Source organism: Thunnus maccoyii, chromosome 4 (assembly GCF_910596095.1).
Source record: "Thunnus maccoyii chromosome 4, fThuMac1.1, whole genome shotgun sequence".
NCBI classification, from domain to species: domain Eukaryota; kingdom Metazoa; phylum Chordata; class Actinopteri; order Scombriformes; family Scombridae; genus Thunnus; species Thunnus maccoyii.
The window spans coordinates 35,466,590-35,482,648 of record NC_056536.1 but is presented as its reverse complement, the minus strand read 5'-3'; the positions used below and the strand labels follow the sequence as shown (position 1 = coordinate 35,482,648).

Genomic DNA, 16,059 nt, shown 5'->3' with positions numbered 1-16,059 from the left:
TGTAACCACCGCGCCTGAAAGGCGTCCTTCAGCTTGACGGTTGCCTTCACAGCAGTGAAGGAGACGAGTACCAAAAGGCCAAAGGGCGGCAGGTCGGGTGGTTGCTGGAGCAAGAACCTGGGAGTGGGAGGAGTTCGGGGAGGCCATGGAGAAGGCAAACTGTCAGGTGACTCAGGAAGGGAAGCAGGGTTTAGTCCAGGCTGTTTTCAGCAGGGGTGGGGAACTGCTGATCTTGACTGGGGACACTGTCGGGCAGTGGAAGGAACACTTTGAGGATCTCCTAAACCTGGATGACATGCCCTCTAAGGAGGAAGTAGAGTTGGAGGACTTGGGGGAAGCCTAACTCAGTGTCAAAGTGTTGTGTGTGGATGAGATTCGCCCTGAGATGCTGAAGGATCTGGACATTGCTGAGCTGTCATGGCTGGCGCGCTCTTCAGTGCCTCTGGATTGGCAGACAGTGTGCTCCAACTATCAGGGGATCACACTTCTCAGCCTCCCAGAAAACCTTATGACAGGGTGCTGATAAGGAGGCTCCAGCTGATTGTTGAACCTTGGATTCAGGAGGAACAATGTGGATTCCATCCTGGCCGTGAAACAGTGGACCAGCTCTTCAACCTAGCAGGGATACTTGATGGGCCATGGGGGTGTGCACATCCAGTCTACATGTGCTTTGTGGACTTGCAGAGGGCTTATGACCATGTCCTCTGGGCACCTTGTGGGCGGCGCTGTGGGACTATGGGGTAGCAGGGCCATTACTGCGAGCCATTCAGTCCTTATATAACCGCAGCGAGAGCTGTGTCTGCATTCTCTGCAGTAAGTCTGACTCATTCTCAGTGGGTGTTGGGCTCCGCCGGGGTTGTCCCTTGTCATGTGATGTGGTTCTGTTGGCTTCAACACAGCGTGACCTCCAGCAGGCACTGGGTTCAGAGTCAGCACCTCCAAATCTGAGGCCATGGTGCTCTGACAGAAGTTGACAGTGAGGGTAAGGCAGAGCGTGAGGTTGACAGGCGGATCGGTGCAGCATCAGCAGTAATGCAGGTGATGTACTGGTGAAGACAGAGCTGAGCCAGAAGGCAAAGCTCTCAGTGTACCAGTCGGTCTACGTTACAACCCTCACCGGTGGTCACGAGCTTTGTGTAGTGACTGAAAGAATGAGATTACAGATACAAGCGGCTGAAAGGAGTTTCCTCCGGAGAGAGTCTGGGCTCAGCCTTAGAGATCGGGTGAAGAGTTTGGACATCCGGTCGGAGCTCGGACTAGAGCCGCTGCTCCTTCGCATTGAAAGGAGCCAGCTGAGGTGGTTTGGGCACCTGGTCAGGATCCTCATGGACACCCCCCGTTGGAGGTGTTCCAGGCCTGTCTGACTGGTAGGAGACCCCGGGGCAGACCCAGAACATGCTGGAAGGACTACATATTTCTCCTGGCATGGGAACACCTTGGGGTCCCCCAGGAGGGTGTTGCCAGGGAGACGGATGTCTGGGTTTCCTCACTCAACCCGGTCCCGGATAAGTGGTGGAATATGGATGGATGGACTAATCAATAAACGATTAATTAATCCACAATTTATTCATAATATTTATCTAATTATTTAAACTGTTTACACTTATAGCAACTGCACTCAACGAGCACTTTATTAGGAACAGCTGTACAATCTAATCAATACAACAGCTACTTTATGGTTATTATTGAGGTCGTAGTGGGTGGTGGTGGTGGTGTACTGGGGTGTGTGTACTGGTTTAGACAAAATATTATGAACACTTTTCACTATAACACACTCCAGTACAGCACCACCCACTACAACCTCAATAATAAACATAATGTAGAAGCTTCATGAAGGTAGAATTGATGTCAGAGCTGCTGTTTTGTATTGATTATACAGCTGTTCCTAATAAAGTGCTCGCTGAGTGTATTTCAACTGTTTAGCAGCAATTCATTATTTTCAGCTAACTGTTTAGACTTCTCTGCTAATTAGCTCTCTTGCTTCAAACAGTATGAATGGTCCAGGTGTCAAAAACCAAATCATAATTTCTATTTTGTCAAAATAGTTGAGATGTAGTCTTTTAGAAGTAGCTCTGGGTCGGGTGTTGTTGGGGATCACTGATCAGGATCAGGGTCTGGTGTCTGGTCTGAGACTTCCTGTCGTAGCTGCACAGTCAACATGAGCCTGATTAGTCGTCGTACGTTTCTCCATCTCTTGAGAATGAATTGAAATGGTTTGATTATAACGTTGTCAGATGGGCTGCGTATTTCATACCACGTTTAGTTTATTATTAATGATGAATCAAATCTGCATTAATGGACCAAAACCACATCCTGCACTGAGAGGCTGTGGGACGGTCAGCGGCACATCAACACATTTCAGTGGTTCATGGTCAGTCAGACAGAAGTACAACTTCCTGTTTCACTGTTTCAGGTGAACAACATTGTGGGAAATGTGCTTAATGGCTTCTTGCTGAGACTTAGATGATGTCATATATGTTAATTTTTTCCGTATGAAGCTGGAGCAGCTTAGCTTCACCCTGAAAAACCAGAACTCTGTTTCCATTCAAACAAACCAGATATGATGTGTTAATTAAAGAGCTTTAGGGCTGCTGGTAGAGGAACATTTTGTTTACTTTGGATGGAGCCGGATGCAGGACTGACAGCAGAGACCCGGGTTCAGGTTTGGTTCAGGTTAGTGAAAGATGCAGCTAAACATGTTGAGACTGTTTTCTGTATGAAACAGAGACCAAGTCTGTCTGAACACGACCACAAACACTTTCACACTGTTTCTACCAGCAGAGATTTTACTGCATCGTCAGATAATTAGGTAGAAAAAAACAACCAGGTTCGTCGTCTCTGAACTTTTCATTCATACGTTCAGTATCAACATTTTTACAACTTGCCAAAATGTGATTCAGTGGCGTTAAATTTCAAACAAAACATATGTGCTGTTGGACTGATGCTGCAGCTACAATAACACAGACTGAACCGACAGCACACACACACACACACACACACACACACACACACACATTAGCACAAGTAAAGTCACTTACTGTTATGCACTTTATCTGTTTGTCCGCATGAAAGCAAAGAAAGGAGAACAGAGAGGAAACACTTAGAGCAGATTAAACACACACACACACTCACACTCACACACACACACACACACACACACACACTCACACACACACACACATACACACACACACACTCACACACACACACACACACACAGACACTCACACACTCACACACACACACACACACTCACACACACACACACACACTCACACACACACACACTCACACACACACACACTCACACACACACACACATACACACACACACACTCACACACACACACACACTCACACACACACACTCACACACACACACACACACTCACACACACACACACACACACACACACACACACACTCACACACACACTGCAGTAATGTTAACATGCTGTTTTCATCATATTTATTCATTTCCTTGATTGTAAACAACACTGATGTTTCTTCCTCTTCAGTTTCTGACTCAGACAAGCTGACGACTCCGATCAGATCGTTTACATCTTTCCTCTCCGTGTTTCTCCTCTACTCTCTTCTTCTCTGTCTTTTCTCTCTGTGCCACACCCAGAGGAGAAGGTCATTGCCTGAAGGTCAGGCTGAATCTGACTCCTCCCCCTGGTCTCCTCTGGGACATATGACTCAGCCTGCTGACCTTTGACCTTAACCTCCACGTCCAGAGGTCATTCTAAGCTGCTTGTGTGGATAAGTGTGTTTGTGTTTGTGCTTAATGTGCTAATGTGTGTGTGTGTGCAACATTTAATAAAAAGAATATTTCAAGGAAAGACCAGAACAAAAAGGACGATTGTAGACAAAAGAACAAGAAGAAGAACATTAAAGTGCATTTCCTGTTAGCGTTCATGTAAATAAACTCAACGCTGAAATGATCAGAAAGCAGAAAAAACTGAATCTGAAGCTAAACTCAACTCAAATATTACAGCACAGCTTTACGTATGTATATTATCTTATATATGTGTATTATATGTACATGTGTATATTATGTGTATATGTGTATATGTGTATATACATGTGTATATGTGTATATATGTGTATTATGTGTGTATACATGTGTATATATGTGTATATGTGTATATGTGTATTATGTGTGTATAAATGTGTATATGTGTATTATGTGTGTATACATGTGTATATGTGTATTATGTGTGTATATGTGTATATGTGTATTATGTGTATATAAATGTGTATATGTGTATTATGTGTGTGTATATGTGTGTGTATTATATTATGTGTATATTGCCAGCAGGGTGTGTGTGTGTGTGTGGGGGGGGGGGGGGTACTCACAGTCTTTGGGGATGCGGATGGCTCCCTGAGCGAACGGAGGTGAGGAGGAGGAGAGGAAGGACAGAGGGAGGAGGAGGAGGAGGATGAGGGGGGGGGCGGGGGAGCATGGCCCCCTATAAGCCGTCCACTGACGCTGTGACACAAACATCTCTCAATCTGCCATCAAAAGGTACACAACACACCCACACACTCATCAACACACACACACACACACACACACACTGCAGGGACTCCCGGACCCTCCGGAGGGGGGGAGGTGTGGGGGGGGGGGGGGGTGGTGGGGGGGCACCAGTGGACAACAAGTTGGTGGTTTTTGTTTGTTTGACAGTCTGAAGAGAAGCGGCGCCTCCGTCTGTGTCCGGCTGCTCACTGCGACTGTAGAGAGGACAGAAGAAGAAGAAGAAGGGGGAGGAGGGGTCGACCCCGAGAACAAAGGAGGGATGAAGGAGGGAAGACGGGGGGAGGGGGGGTGAAGGGGGGTGAAGGGGAAAGTGTGGGGGGGGGTATACAGGACAGAGAAAGAGCAAGCAAAGACATCATTAGATCATTAATTGATCAATATTAAAGGAAAGCAGCGACGTATCAATAGTCATGATTAAGTCTCAGTCGTGAGTGTTATTATTAATATTTTAATACATTCTCAGTATTTCTCTCGTACGCCGGCCACGTTTAATCACAATATCATCAAAAATATGAGGAAATAAATGAATATAAACTTGGTTCATTGTTGACGTCAGTTGTTGGAAATCTCCGGACTGTGATTGGTTGCTCTGCTTCTGACACGCAGACCTTTCTGAGCTGCTCGCAGCCAATCAGCTCGCAGGCTTTTCAGTCAATGTAACATTAACGCTACAAACACAAAGTGTTTCACAGTGTTCCTTTAATAACGTTAAGGAAGAAGGAACGCCGCGGCGTCCATCGACCACCAGATGCATCAACCCGACGCGGCTTCACCTGCCGGTTTACGTGCAATTATAAACCTTCACCATCACAGTCTAGAATGATGATGATGATGATGATGATGATGATGATGATGATGATGATGACGATGATGATGATGATTCTGCGTTTCGTTTATGTGCAGTTCTGTTGTTCTCTACAGTGTTTGGATGTTTTTGCCTTTGTGGTCGCTGGTTTTTCAGTTTCTCTTTGTTTGTTTTTTTTCTTCTTTTGACTTTTCATAAGTGAGTTTTTCTAGAAAAGACGGCCCACCCAAAATAAAATGTCTGCCTCGGCTGGTGTGTGTGTGTGTTTAAGAGGAAACGTGAGGTCATTCTGATAAAGACAGAAGATCAGATCACAGCAGCAGGAAACATCTTCTCCTCTAATTACATCACAAAGACAGACTGTGTTTCTCTTTTCCATTCATCTAAACATCTTTTGTCCCCGCCCGCTGACTGAGCGCTGACCCGTGACAGCAGGAGTGTCGGCGGGGGATTGGCGGGGGGGCGGGGGGGGTTCAGGCTTTCTCCCTTTGTTCCCTCATATCGCCAAAACCTCACAACTCCAAGTTTGGTCATTTCCATGTTTCTACTTGACGTGAGGAGATTTCACACTGATCTTAAAGCTTGTAGAAACTGAGCGTCACTCTGAAAGTAACTGACGGCTCTTCAAAGCCTTTAAATCAGACCGAGAGGAGATTCTTCCTATGATCCAACAAACCACAACAGATTCTACGTTCTCAAAGCTGAAACCGACCCTGTCTCCTGGAAATGACTCGTGTGCTCAGACGGGAGGAGTCGAGGTGGATGTTGGGCGAACAGCAGAGATGAGGCTGTGTGTGGTTATTAGGCAATAAAAGCACTTAGTTTAGGGGAAGGCTGTGTATAAATGTGAATAAACACATTCTGTCTCATGCTTCAAGTCACTTTTGACTTTTTCTATATTCAACAAAGTCTCCTTAACTTTACCTGAGAGCTGCAAGAGTCTAAACAAACATCAAAAATGTTAACCAGGCTTTAGCTGCTATGAACAGATTTCTGAATGTAAATTAGAGAAACATCAGTTCTACCTGCTGTCAGGCATAAAGAAGTAAGTAAGTCAACTTTATTTCTATTACGTCTTCCAAAACCAGAGAGAGAGTTACAAGGTGCTTAACAAAATACAATTCCATAAAATATATGTATTAATATAAATATTAATATAAGTATAAAATCTAAGTATTAATATAAGTATAAAATCTAAGTATTAATATAAGTATAAAATCTAAGTGTAAATATATAATATAAGTATAAATATAAGTATAAATATAAAATATAAGTATAAATATAAGTATAAATATAAAATATAAGTATAAATATAAGTATAAATATAAAATATAAGTATAAATATAAAATATAAGTATAAATATAAGTATAAATATAAAATATAAGTATAAATATAAGTATAAATATAAGTATAAATATAAGTGTAAATATAAGTATAAATATAAAATATAAGTATAAATATAAGTATAAATATAAGTATAAATATGAGTGTAAATATAAAATATAAGTATAAATATAAGTATAAATATAAAATATAAGTATAAATATAAGTATAAATATAAAATATAAGTATAAATATAAAATATAAGTATAAATATAAGTATAAATATAAAATATAAGTGTAAATATAAGTATAAATATAAGTATAAATATAAAATATAAGTATAAATATAAGTGTAAATATAAGTATAAATATAAAATATAAGTATAAATATAAGTATAAATATAAGTATAAATATAAGTGTAAATATAAGTATAAATATAAAATATAAGTATAAATATAAGTATAAATATAAGTATAAATATAAAATATAAGTATAAATATAAGTATAAATATGAGTGTAAATATAAAATATAAGTATAAATATAAGTATAAATATAAAATATAAGTGTAAATATAAGTATAAATATAAAATATAAGTATAAATATAAAATATAAGTATAAATATAAGTATAAATATAAAATATAAGTGTAAATATAAGTATAAATATAAGTATAAATATAAGTATAAATATAAAATATAAGTATAAATATAAGTGTAAATATAAGTATAAATATAAAATATAAGTATAAATATAAGTATAAATATAAAATATAAGTATAAATATAAGTATAAATATAAGTATAAATATAAAATATAAGTATAAATATAAAATATAAGTATAAATATAAGTATAAATATAAAATATAAGTATAAATATAAAATATAAGTATAAATATAAGTGTAAATATAAGTATAAATATGTGTAAATATAAGTATAAATATAAAATATAAGTATAAATATAAGTATAAATATAAAATATAAGTATAAATATAAGTGTAAATATAAGTGTAAATATAAAATATAAGTATAAATATAAGTATAAATATAAAATATAAGTATAAATATAAGTATAAATATGAGTGTAAATATAAAATATAAGTATAAATATAAGTATAAATATAAAATATAAGTATAAATATAAGTATAAATATAAAATATAAGTATAAATATAAAATATAAGTATAAATATAAGTATAAATATAAGTATAAATATAAAATATAAATATAAGTATAAATATAAGTATAAATATGAGTGTAAATATAAAATATAAGTATAAATATAAGTATAAATATAAAATATAAGTATAAATATAATTATAAATATAAGTATAAATATAAGTATAAATATAAAATATAAGTATAAATATAAGTATAAATATAAGTATAAATATAAGTATAAATATAAAATATAAGTATAAATATAAAATATAAGTATACATATAAGTATAAATATAAGTGTAAATATAAATATAAATATAAAATATAAGTATAAATATAAGTATAAATATAAAATATAAGTGTAAATATAAGTATAAATATAAAATATAAGTGTAAATATAAGTATAAATATAAGTATAAATATAAGTATAAATATAAAATATAAGTGTAAATATAAGTATAAATATAAGTATAAATATAAGTATAAATATAAAATATAAGTATAAATATAAGTATAAATATAAGTATAAATATAAGTGTAAATATAAATATAAATATAAAATATAAGTATAAATATAAGTGTAAATATAAATATAAATATAAAATATAAGTATAAATATAAGTATAAATATAAAATATAAGTGTAAATATAAGTATAAATATAAAATATAAGTATAAATATAAGTATAAATATAAAATATAAGTGTAAATATAAGTGTAAATATAAGTATAAATATAAGTATAAATATAAAATATAAGTATAAATATAAGTATAAATATAAAATATAAGTGTAAATATAAGTATAAATATAAAATATAAGTATAAATATAAGTATAAATATAAAATATAAGTGTAAATATAAGTGTAAATATAAGTATAAATATAAGTATAAATATAAGTATAAATATAAAATATAAGTATAAATATAAGTGTAAATATAAGTATAAATATAAGTGTAAATATAAATATAAAATATAAGTATAAATATAAGTATAAATATAAAATATAAGTATAAATATAAGTATAAATATAAGTATAAATATAAAATATAAGTATAAATATAAGTATAAATATAAAATATAAGTATAAATATAAGTATAAATATAAGTGTAAATATAAGTATAAATATAAAATATAAGTATAAATATAAGTGTAAATATAAATATAAATATAAAATATAAGTATAAATATAAGTATAAATGCAAAATATAAGTATAAAAATAAAATATAAGTATAAATATAAGTATAAATATAAAATATAAGTATAAATATAAGTATAAATATAATTATAAATATAAAATATAAGTATAAATATAAGTATAAATATAAGTATAAATATAAGTATAAATATAAGTATAAATATAAGTGTAAATATAAGTAGAAACAAATACACAGAAAATGTGGTTGAACACAGAGATACAAAAAAACCAGAAAATATAAAAAGAGCAACATAAAAACATGTGAGTAGACTGCTGATCTGATACTGGGAACCAGTTTGTCCCAGTAAAAACACCACACTGATACACACACACACACACACACACACACACACACACACACACACACTCACAAGGGGTGCGGGGGCAAGCAGTGACAGCTGGCTAATGTAGACCCCCTCCTCCATCTAATTATTACACAACCTGTCCCAGCACACACACACACACACACACACACACACACACACACACACACACACACACACACACACACACACACATTAACACACACACACATTAACACACACACACACACACACACACACACATTAATACACACACACGTTATTAACAAGGGAAGATAACGAGCAGCAGAAACAAAAACTGTAATAAATGATATGTAAGTTCCCAGAATGCTCCACTTCTGGTGTTAATATCCTCCGTCTTCATTGATCCGACAGTGACGCGTTATTATATATATATATATATTAACTGTGACATCACGGTCTGTCCTCTGCACATGCCCAGTAGGAGGAGAGTGACCCGTTGTGGTGTTTTAATGTGAATGCAGGTCAGTTTAGGATTTAGCAGCTTCATGTACACGTGGTCTGAACCTGGTTCGTGGTTGTTAAAAAAGAAGTTATTCGTTTAATTTAAATATTCATGGAGCGACTGTGGTACTGAGGTGGCGGGGGGGGGGGGGGGGGGGGTCATTAATGAATGAAGAAGGTCTTTGCACACCAAGTCCAATTTTTTCACGTTAAACAATAAATATGACTTCACGTTGTGTCAATCACGTTTACACATCGGAGCAGGTTTGACCACTCAGAGCCACCGTACACACAAACGACAGCCTGGAAACACTGATACTATCAGAGAAGTTACACACAGACTGATCACAACTATTGATCATGATCTGGTCTGTATGTTGCAGCATTTTGAGGCTGTTTCCTGAATATCTGCAGATCCAGTTGAAAGGTTGATCACCTGTGATCAGCTGTGTGTGTGTGTGTGTGTGTGTGTGTGTGTGTGTGCTGCCAGCTGCTGTTCAGGATCAATCGGATATTGATATCCGGATATTGGTGGTCTTCTTTTACTGTCTGGTTCTTATCTTTCAAGCAGTGAGGACAGAATCATCAGAATAATAAAACGCGTCGGACTCGCTGGTTTCTGTGCGTAAAGATTTTTGTCGGATGACGGATTAAAAAAACGCACTTGGTGTGCAAAGACCTTTAATCTAACGACACATGATGGCAGCTGGAGTCTGTGATTCACTACTTTAAACACTAATGTTCACTCGTCATCGTCAGTCTGAGAGAAACTTTATTAGTCAGAGAAGAAGAGAATCCGTTTTTACATCCTGACAGCAACATATTACATCGTGTATTATACAATATAATCTACATAGAATATACAGAATATTCAACATATTATAAAGATCCAGCTGTTGATGTGTTTTATTTTAATAATAACGATTAGTGGAAATACAGAAAGTTCCTCATTAATTCATCAATGAATCATAACGGTGACTTCGTTTAAAGGAAGGAATCGTTTTCTAGTAATTTGAATATTTTTAGGTTTTGGACTCTCTGAGAAAAGAAAAGACGAATGAATGATCTGATATCTGATCACATAAAGATACGAATGTTTGACGCGTTAAAGACGCTTCAGAGATCCGACAATAATAATCCTGTTAGTCTGACTGTGACACCTCGTTCTCTTCTTCATGTTTCTCTGTGTTTGTGTGGTTGTAACCTGTGAAATAAACTTTAGTTTAAAGTGTCAGCGGCGAGAACAGCGGCGTGAGCAGCGGCGTGAACGGTTCCTATCATGTCCCAGAACCCAACATGAACAGCTGCTGTGACTCTGATAGAAAGTGTTTCAGACCCAGGCAGCCATCTTTAAGCCAACATTAACCCCGCCCCCCCCAGGGCCGTCCCACAGAACCTGAGGGGCTTTAGAGGGCGGCAGGTGGGATGGTCTGTTGGGAGGCCTGGGGGGCGGTGGGGGGGGGGGGGGGGGGCAGGTGGACGGATCGTGTCTGACAGAGCGAGAAATTAATTCATTGATAGATTCCGATCTGCAGGAAAGAATCAGGAAGTGTGGATGGAGAGATTAAACACACACACACAGAGGCCGGGGGGTGTAGGTGATTTTATCTACATGCCTGTGTGTGTGTGTGTGTGTGAGAGTGTGTGTGTGTGTGTGTGTGTGTGTGTGTGTGTGTATGTGTGTGTGTATGTGTGTGTGTGTGTGTGTGTGTGTGTATGTGTGTGTGTGTGTGTGTGTGTGTGTGTGTGTGTGTGTGTGTTCTTGTTCACATCAGGCCTCATGAATATGTAACAGAACTGTCATTTTAATAAAGCACCACTGAGTTAAACATGTCTGTCTGAAGGTGATGGGAGTGTGTGTGTGTGTGTGTGTGCGTATGTGTGTGTGTGTGTGTGTGTGTGTGTGTGTGTGTGTGTGTGTGTGTGTGTCTGTGCGTATGTGTGTGTGTGTGTAGAAATGTTGCCTGCAAGTCAAAACTCAGGGCTTCAACCTGCCAGACGCTTCATTTGTGATGCTTTTTTCTACCTTGCTGACGAGGCTTGTCACACATGCTCATAAACAGCCGTTCACTCTGTAGCCATGGTTGCTAAGGTGGTTGCTAAGGTGGTTGCTAAGGTGGTTGCTAAGGTGTTTCCATGTGTTGTTCAGCTCCAACATGTACGGATGGATTTGTTGAAGTTGACATTTGGAGTAAAGAAGAAGAAAAAGAAGTGAAATCCTGCTACTATAGTTTGTTTACGTAGCCTCCGGAGCCGGAGGAAGCTTCCTGAAGCCGACCAATCAGAACAGAGCGGGCTCATCAGGAGGCGGGTCCTGTTTCAGACAGAGGCTGTACTGAGGGGCTGGTTCATAAAACAGAAAGGATGTGTTTACTTTTTCAATGTTTAAGTGAAACGTCTAAACCTGAACACACACACGAGACTGAAATCAGATTAGTTTCTGTTTCTGTCGAGACATATGTGCCAAAACAAAAGATCAGTATTTACAGTTTATCTCTCCAACTCAACATTCACTCAGTGATTTTGTCTGTTGTGAGAGACGTGTGGTGAAGCGACGCCTCTGATCTCGCTGTGAGACCGATGTGGAGGTTTGCTGCTACGACCCACAACCACAAACCAACGACCACCATCATCTCACAGTCTGACAGACTGGTATCACACCAGTGTCTCCCACAGTGTGACATGCAGTGAAGCTACACCACCATCATCATCATCATCATCATCATCATCACAGTCTGAAGGTGTGTTTGTTTCCTTTACAACTGTTTTACATTTTTGCTTTTCTAAACTGATCTTTGAGTCACATTCATTCATAGAGTCTGAATCCAAACCAACAATGAACTGATCCACTGACACACACACACACACACACACACACACACACACACACACACACACACACACACACACACACACACACACACACACCGTCCTGCTGCCAGAAATACACCAAATGTGGATTTTAAAATGGCTGCTGAAAATAGTCCCCAACAAACTGTTTGTTTGTTAAAAACTACGAGTGTGAGTTTGAGGAAATGAAAGTGTGTGTGTGTGTGTGTGTGTGTGTGTGTGTGTGTGTGTGTGTGTGTGTGTGTGTGAGGTCTTCAGCTGAGAGATGAACCAACATCTCCATGAACTATTGACACTGAATGAACAGAGTCAGAAACTGATTTACAGCCTTTTGAGAAAGACGTCTTTATACAATGACAACAAAGAACAGACACTAAAATCTCAGCCTGATGATTTCAACACCACCAGTTCCCAGTAATCAGTCTGGTGTCTTACTGGAAACTGACTCATTTCTCAGCTTTATGAAACAATTCATGCCTCATCATCAGTTCCTTATTTCCAGTGAATGAGCTCAACTGAAGGGCATCACACACACACACACACACACACACACACACACACACACACACACACACACACACACACACACAGCCACCAGTCTGAGCTGCCTTTGTGTCCCAGTTTAACCAGACTGGAGTCCCAGTGGAGGAGAGGAATAACCCAATAAACCAGGAGGTTGTGTGGAGAACCGAAACCAGTAAACACCAGAGGGTGCTGGTCTCTTTCTGCGTTCTGGCCTCTGAAGGTCTGAGTCCTGGTCTTTATCAGCCGACAGTATGAAAAGTTAGTCTAACTGGTTCACTAGTTTCTAAACAAGGAACTGCGTTTCACCCGTGTCAGTTTAGGTCACATTGCACGACTGTGTCAACAGACGTATCCACCCATCTGTGTTGTCTAGGAAAGCCTCCTCTGACCTTGGTAACCATGGCGATGCTGATTTACCCTCTATCGGAGAGGTTTCTGCTTCCCCAAAACATCACAGACAGCTTGACCCAGTGTAACCCCTAAACATGGAAACATGGAAACATAACAGGTGCCAGTTAGCAAACGTTAGCATGCGTGTAGCCGGATCCCTCCAGGTTCAGTCCACCTCATGCCGTGTCGGTCAGGTAATCATTTTCTCCTCCAGAGAGACGTGACGAGCTGGTCAGACAGCTCTGATACTCTTCTCTCTCCCGGCGTCTCTGACTGATACCAGACAGTAACGAGCTCTTACGACCATAAAGGAAGCAAAGCTCAAACCTGCATCAAACTGTTTCTGTGTTTGAGGGATGAAGACGGAGATTCACTCTGAACCTTGTTGCTGCTCAGAAACACGAGAAACACGTCACACAAACTTCAAAACTTCCTTCAGTCGTTGAAATCAATGAAATAAAAGAAAACATAAAGAGAAAGAAGAAATGAGTAGAAGATCTTTAGTTTCTGGACTCACATTTCCTTAATTAATCAATCGGTTGAGTAAATTAGAGCTGCAACGATCAGTCGATTAATCGATTAGTTGATTGGCAGAAAATGAATCAACTATTTTGATAATTGATTATTCATTTTGAGTCATCTTTTAAGTAAAATTGCAGCTTCTTAAATGTGAATATTTTCTTTAAACTGAATAAGAAAACGAGACATTGAGGACGTCGTCTCCACATGAACCAAACGACTCATCGATTAATAATTGTTAGTTGTCATTTCTGTGTATTTTTGCCCTTTGGTTGGGACGGCGGGAGACTCTTTACCCGCTGGTCCCACAACACAAACCGACTCCTTTCACATTCAAATCAGCTCTTATTGGCCTGACATTGTTCAGCAGCCACCTCTGGATTTCCCCTCCTCCTCCTCCTCCTCCTCCTCCTCCTCCTCCTCTGACCGCTCTGCAGACACAAAGCCGGTATCGTGTGTGTGTTTCTGATGTGCGTCTCCACACGACGTGTTAATCAGTCACTAGTGACGGTATGTGCCTGGATAAACAGCAGCTGCCACGCTGGGAGGCTTCCAGGCCGGCCGAGGGGCGAACGGCCTCAGCTGTGACGGAGCGCAGTGTGACGGAGCGCCGCGGGCGGTTTATACCCAAATACACGGAGCCACGACGACACATCCATCACTGCCTTCACACTATATAAACACTGACAGAGAGGCAGCTCCCAGTACAACACTAGAGTCCTCTCGTCTGATAATATGAAGTACTGCTGTCCAGCCTCGGTAACAGTATAAAGTGCTGTAATGTCGATCAATACGTGATGTGATCATGTATCACGTGTGCAGAGGCTGCAGTTAACCGACACCGTTTAAACACCGCTGACGCCATTTCTCCTCGTCTGCTTTCAGTCTCACAGAGAAATGAAACGGTGACGCAGAGTCCCGCCTTCAACCCACTAACACAAGAAGATAAATGTGCTTTATTTCTCCAGGTGCAATCAGCTGGTTCACTCAGTATAAATGCACATAATGCTTTGTTGGTTATCAATAAAATCTTTAATGGTGACTTTTAAAAGGAGGCTAAGATGGGAGTAATGTGCTGCTGGCGCCTGTTAAAAGGTAACAGAGCTGAATGTAACGAGCTCTTTAAAAACCATAAAGGAAGCAAAACTGTATCAAACTATGTCTGCGGTTGCTGCAGATGTTAATAAACAGCTGCTTATTCACAGAGCAACATTATCATCGATGTGGAGTCGTGTTTCTGTCCAATATTAACTTTCTTTTAGCTGCTAAATGCTCCACTATGTTCACCAGCAGGTAGTGAACAGCGACCTTTAGATCTCCAAACACGTTTTCAATGGAAGTGATGGAGGATAAAATCCACAGTGTGTCCACACAGTCATTTAAAAGTCTATGTGAAGCTTCTATTCAGCTTCAGCAGTCTGAGTTAGTCATATCAAGTGGATATCTGACACATTTACAGTCTTTTTAGCATCAAATTCCCTCTTTGTGTTTCCTCGGACAGTGTTTCCCTGTTGAGCTGCAGGTGGAAGTATAGTAACAAAAAGAGGAACTTTGGCACTAAAAAGACTGTAACGTTGAAAGATATCTACTTGATTTGACTCATTTGGACGCTGAAGCTTCATATTAGCTTCACATAAACTTTAAAATACATTTATTTTCCATCCATTGTTAATATAAAAATATTGATTATAGCATGTTTAAATGAGCATTTCCAGGTTAATAGTGACTAAAAGTGATTTCTGGAGAAAACATGGCTGTAAACAACCAGTCTAAATAGAAAATCACCAGACATTATTTAAATGAGTTCCAGTGAAATGTTTTCACCACCGGCACCATCATCACACACACATCTAATCCTGCACCCGCCTACACAGAGCCCACCCACCCACAAACCCAGCGGCTCGTCTCTCTCACAGCTTTTTCTCCACTGAGAGAGCTGAGAGACTCCAGCATCGTCC

The 16,059-nt window shown here is 38.4% G+C and overlaps 1 long non-coding RNA gene across 2 annotated transcripts in view; it reads right to left on the bottom strand.

Moving 5' to 3' along the window:
* Positions 1 to 4,642: 4,642 nt before the first annotated feature.
* LOC121896160 overlaps positions 4,643 to 16,059 on the bottom strand; it is a 28,897-nt gene continuing 17,480 nt past the window's right edge. For both annotated transcript variants that reach the window (XR_006095931.1, XR_006095932.1), the window contains exon 4: positions 4,643 to 4,734. This is a non-coding gene — a long non-coding RNA (uncharacterized LOC121896160). The remainder of the gene's footprint in view (positions 4,735 to 16,059) is intronic.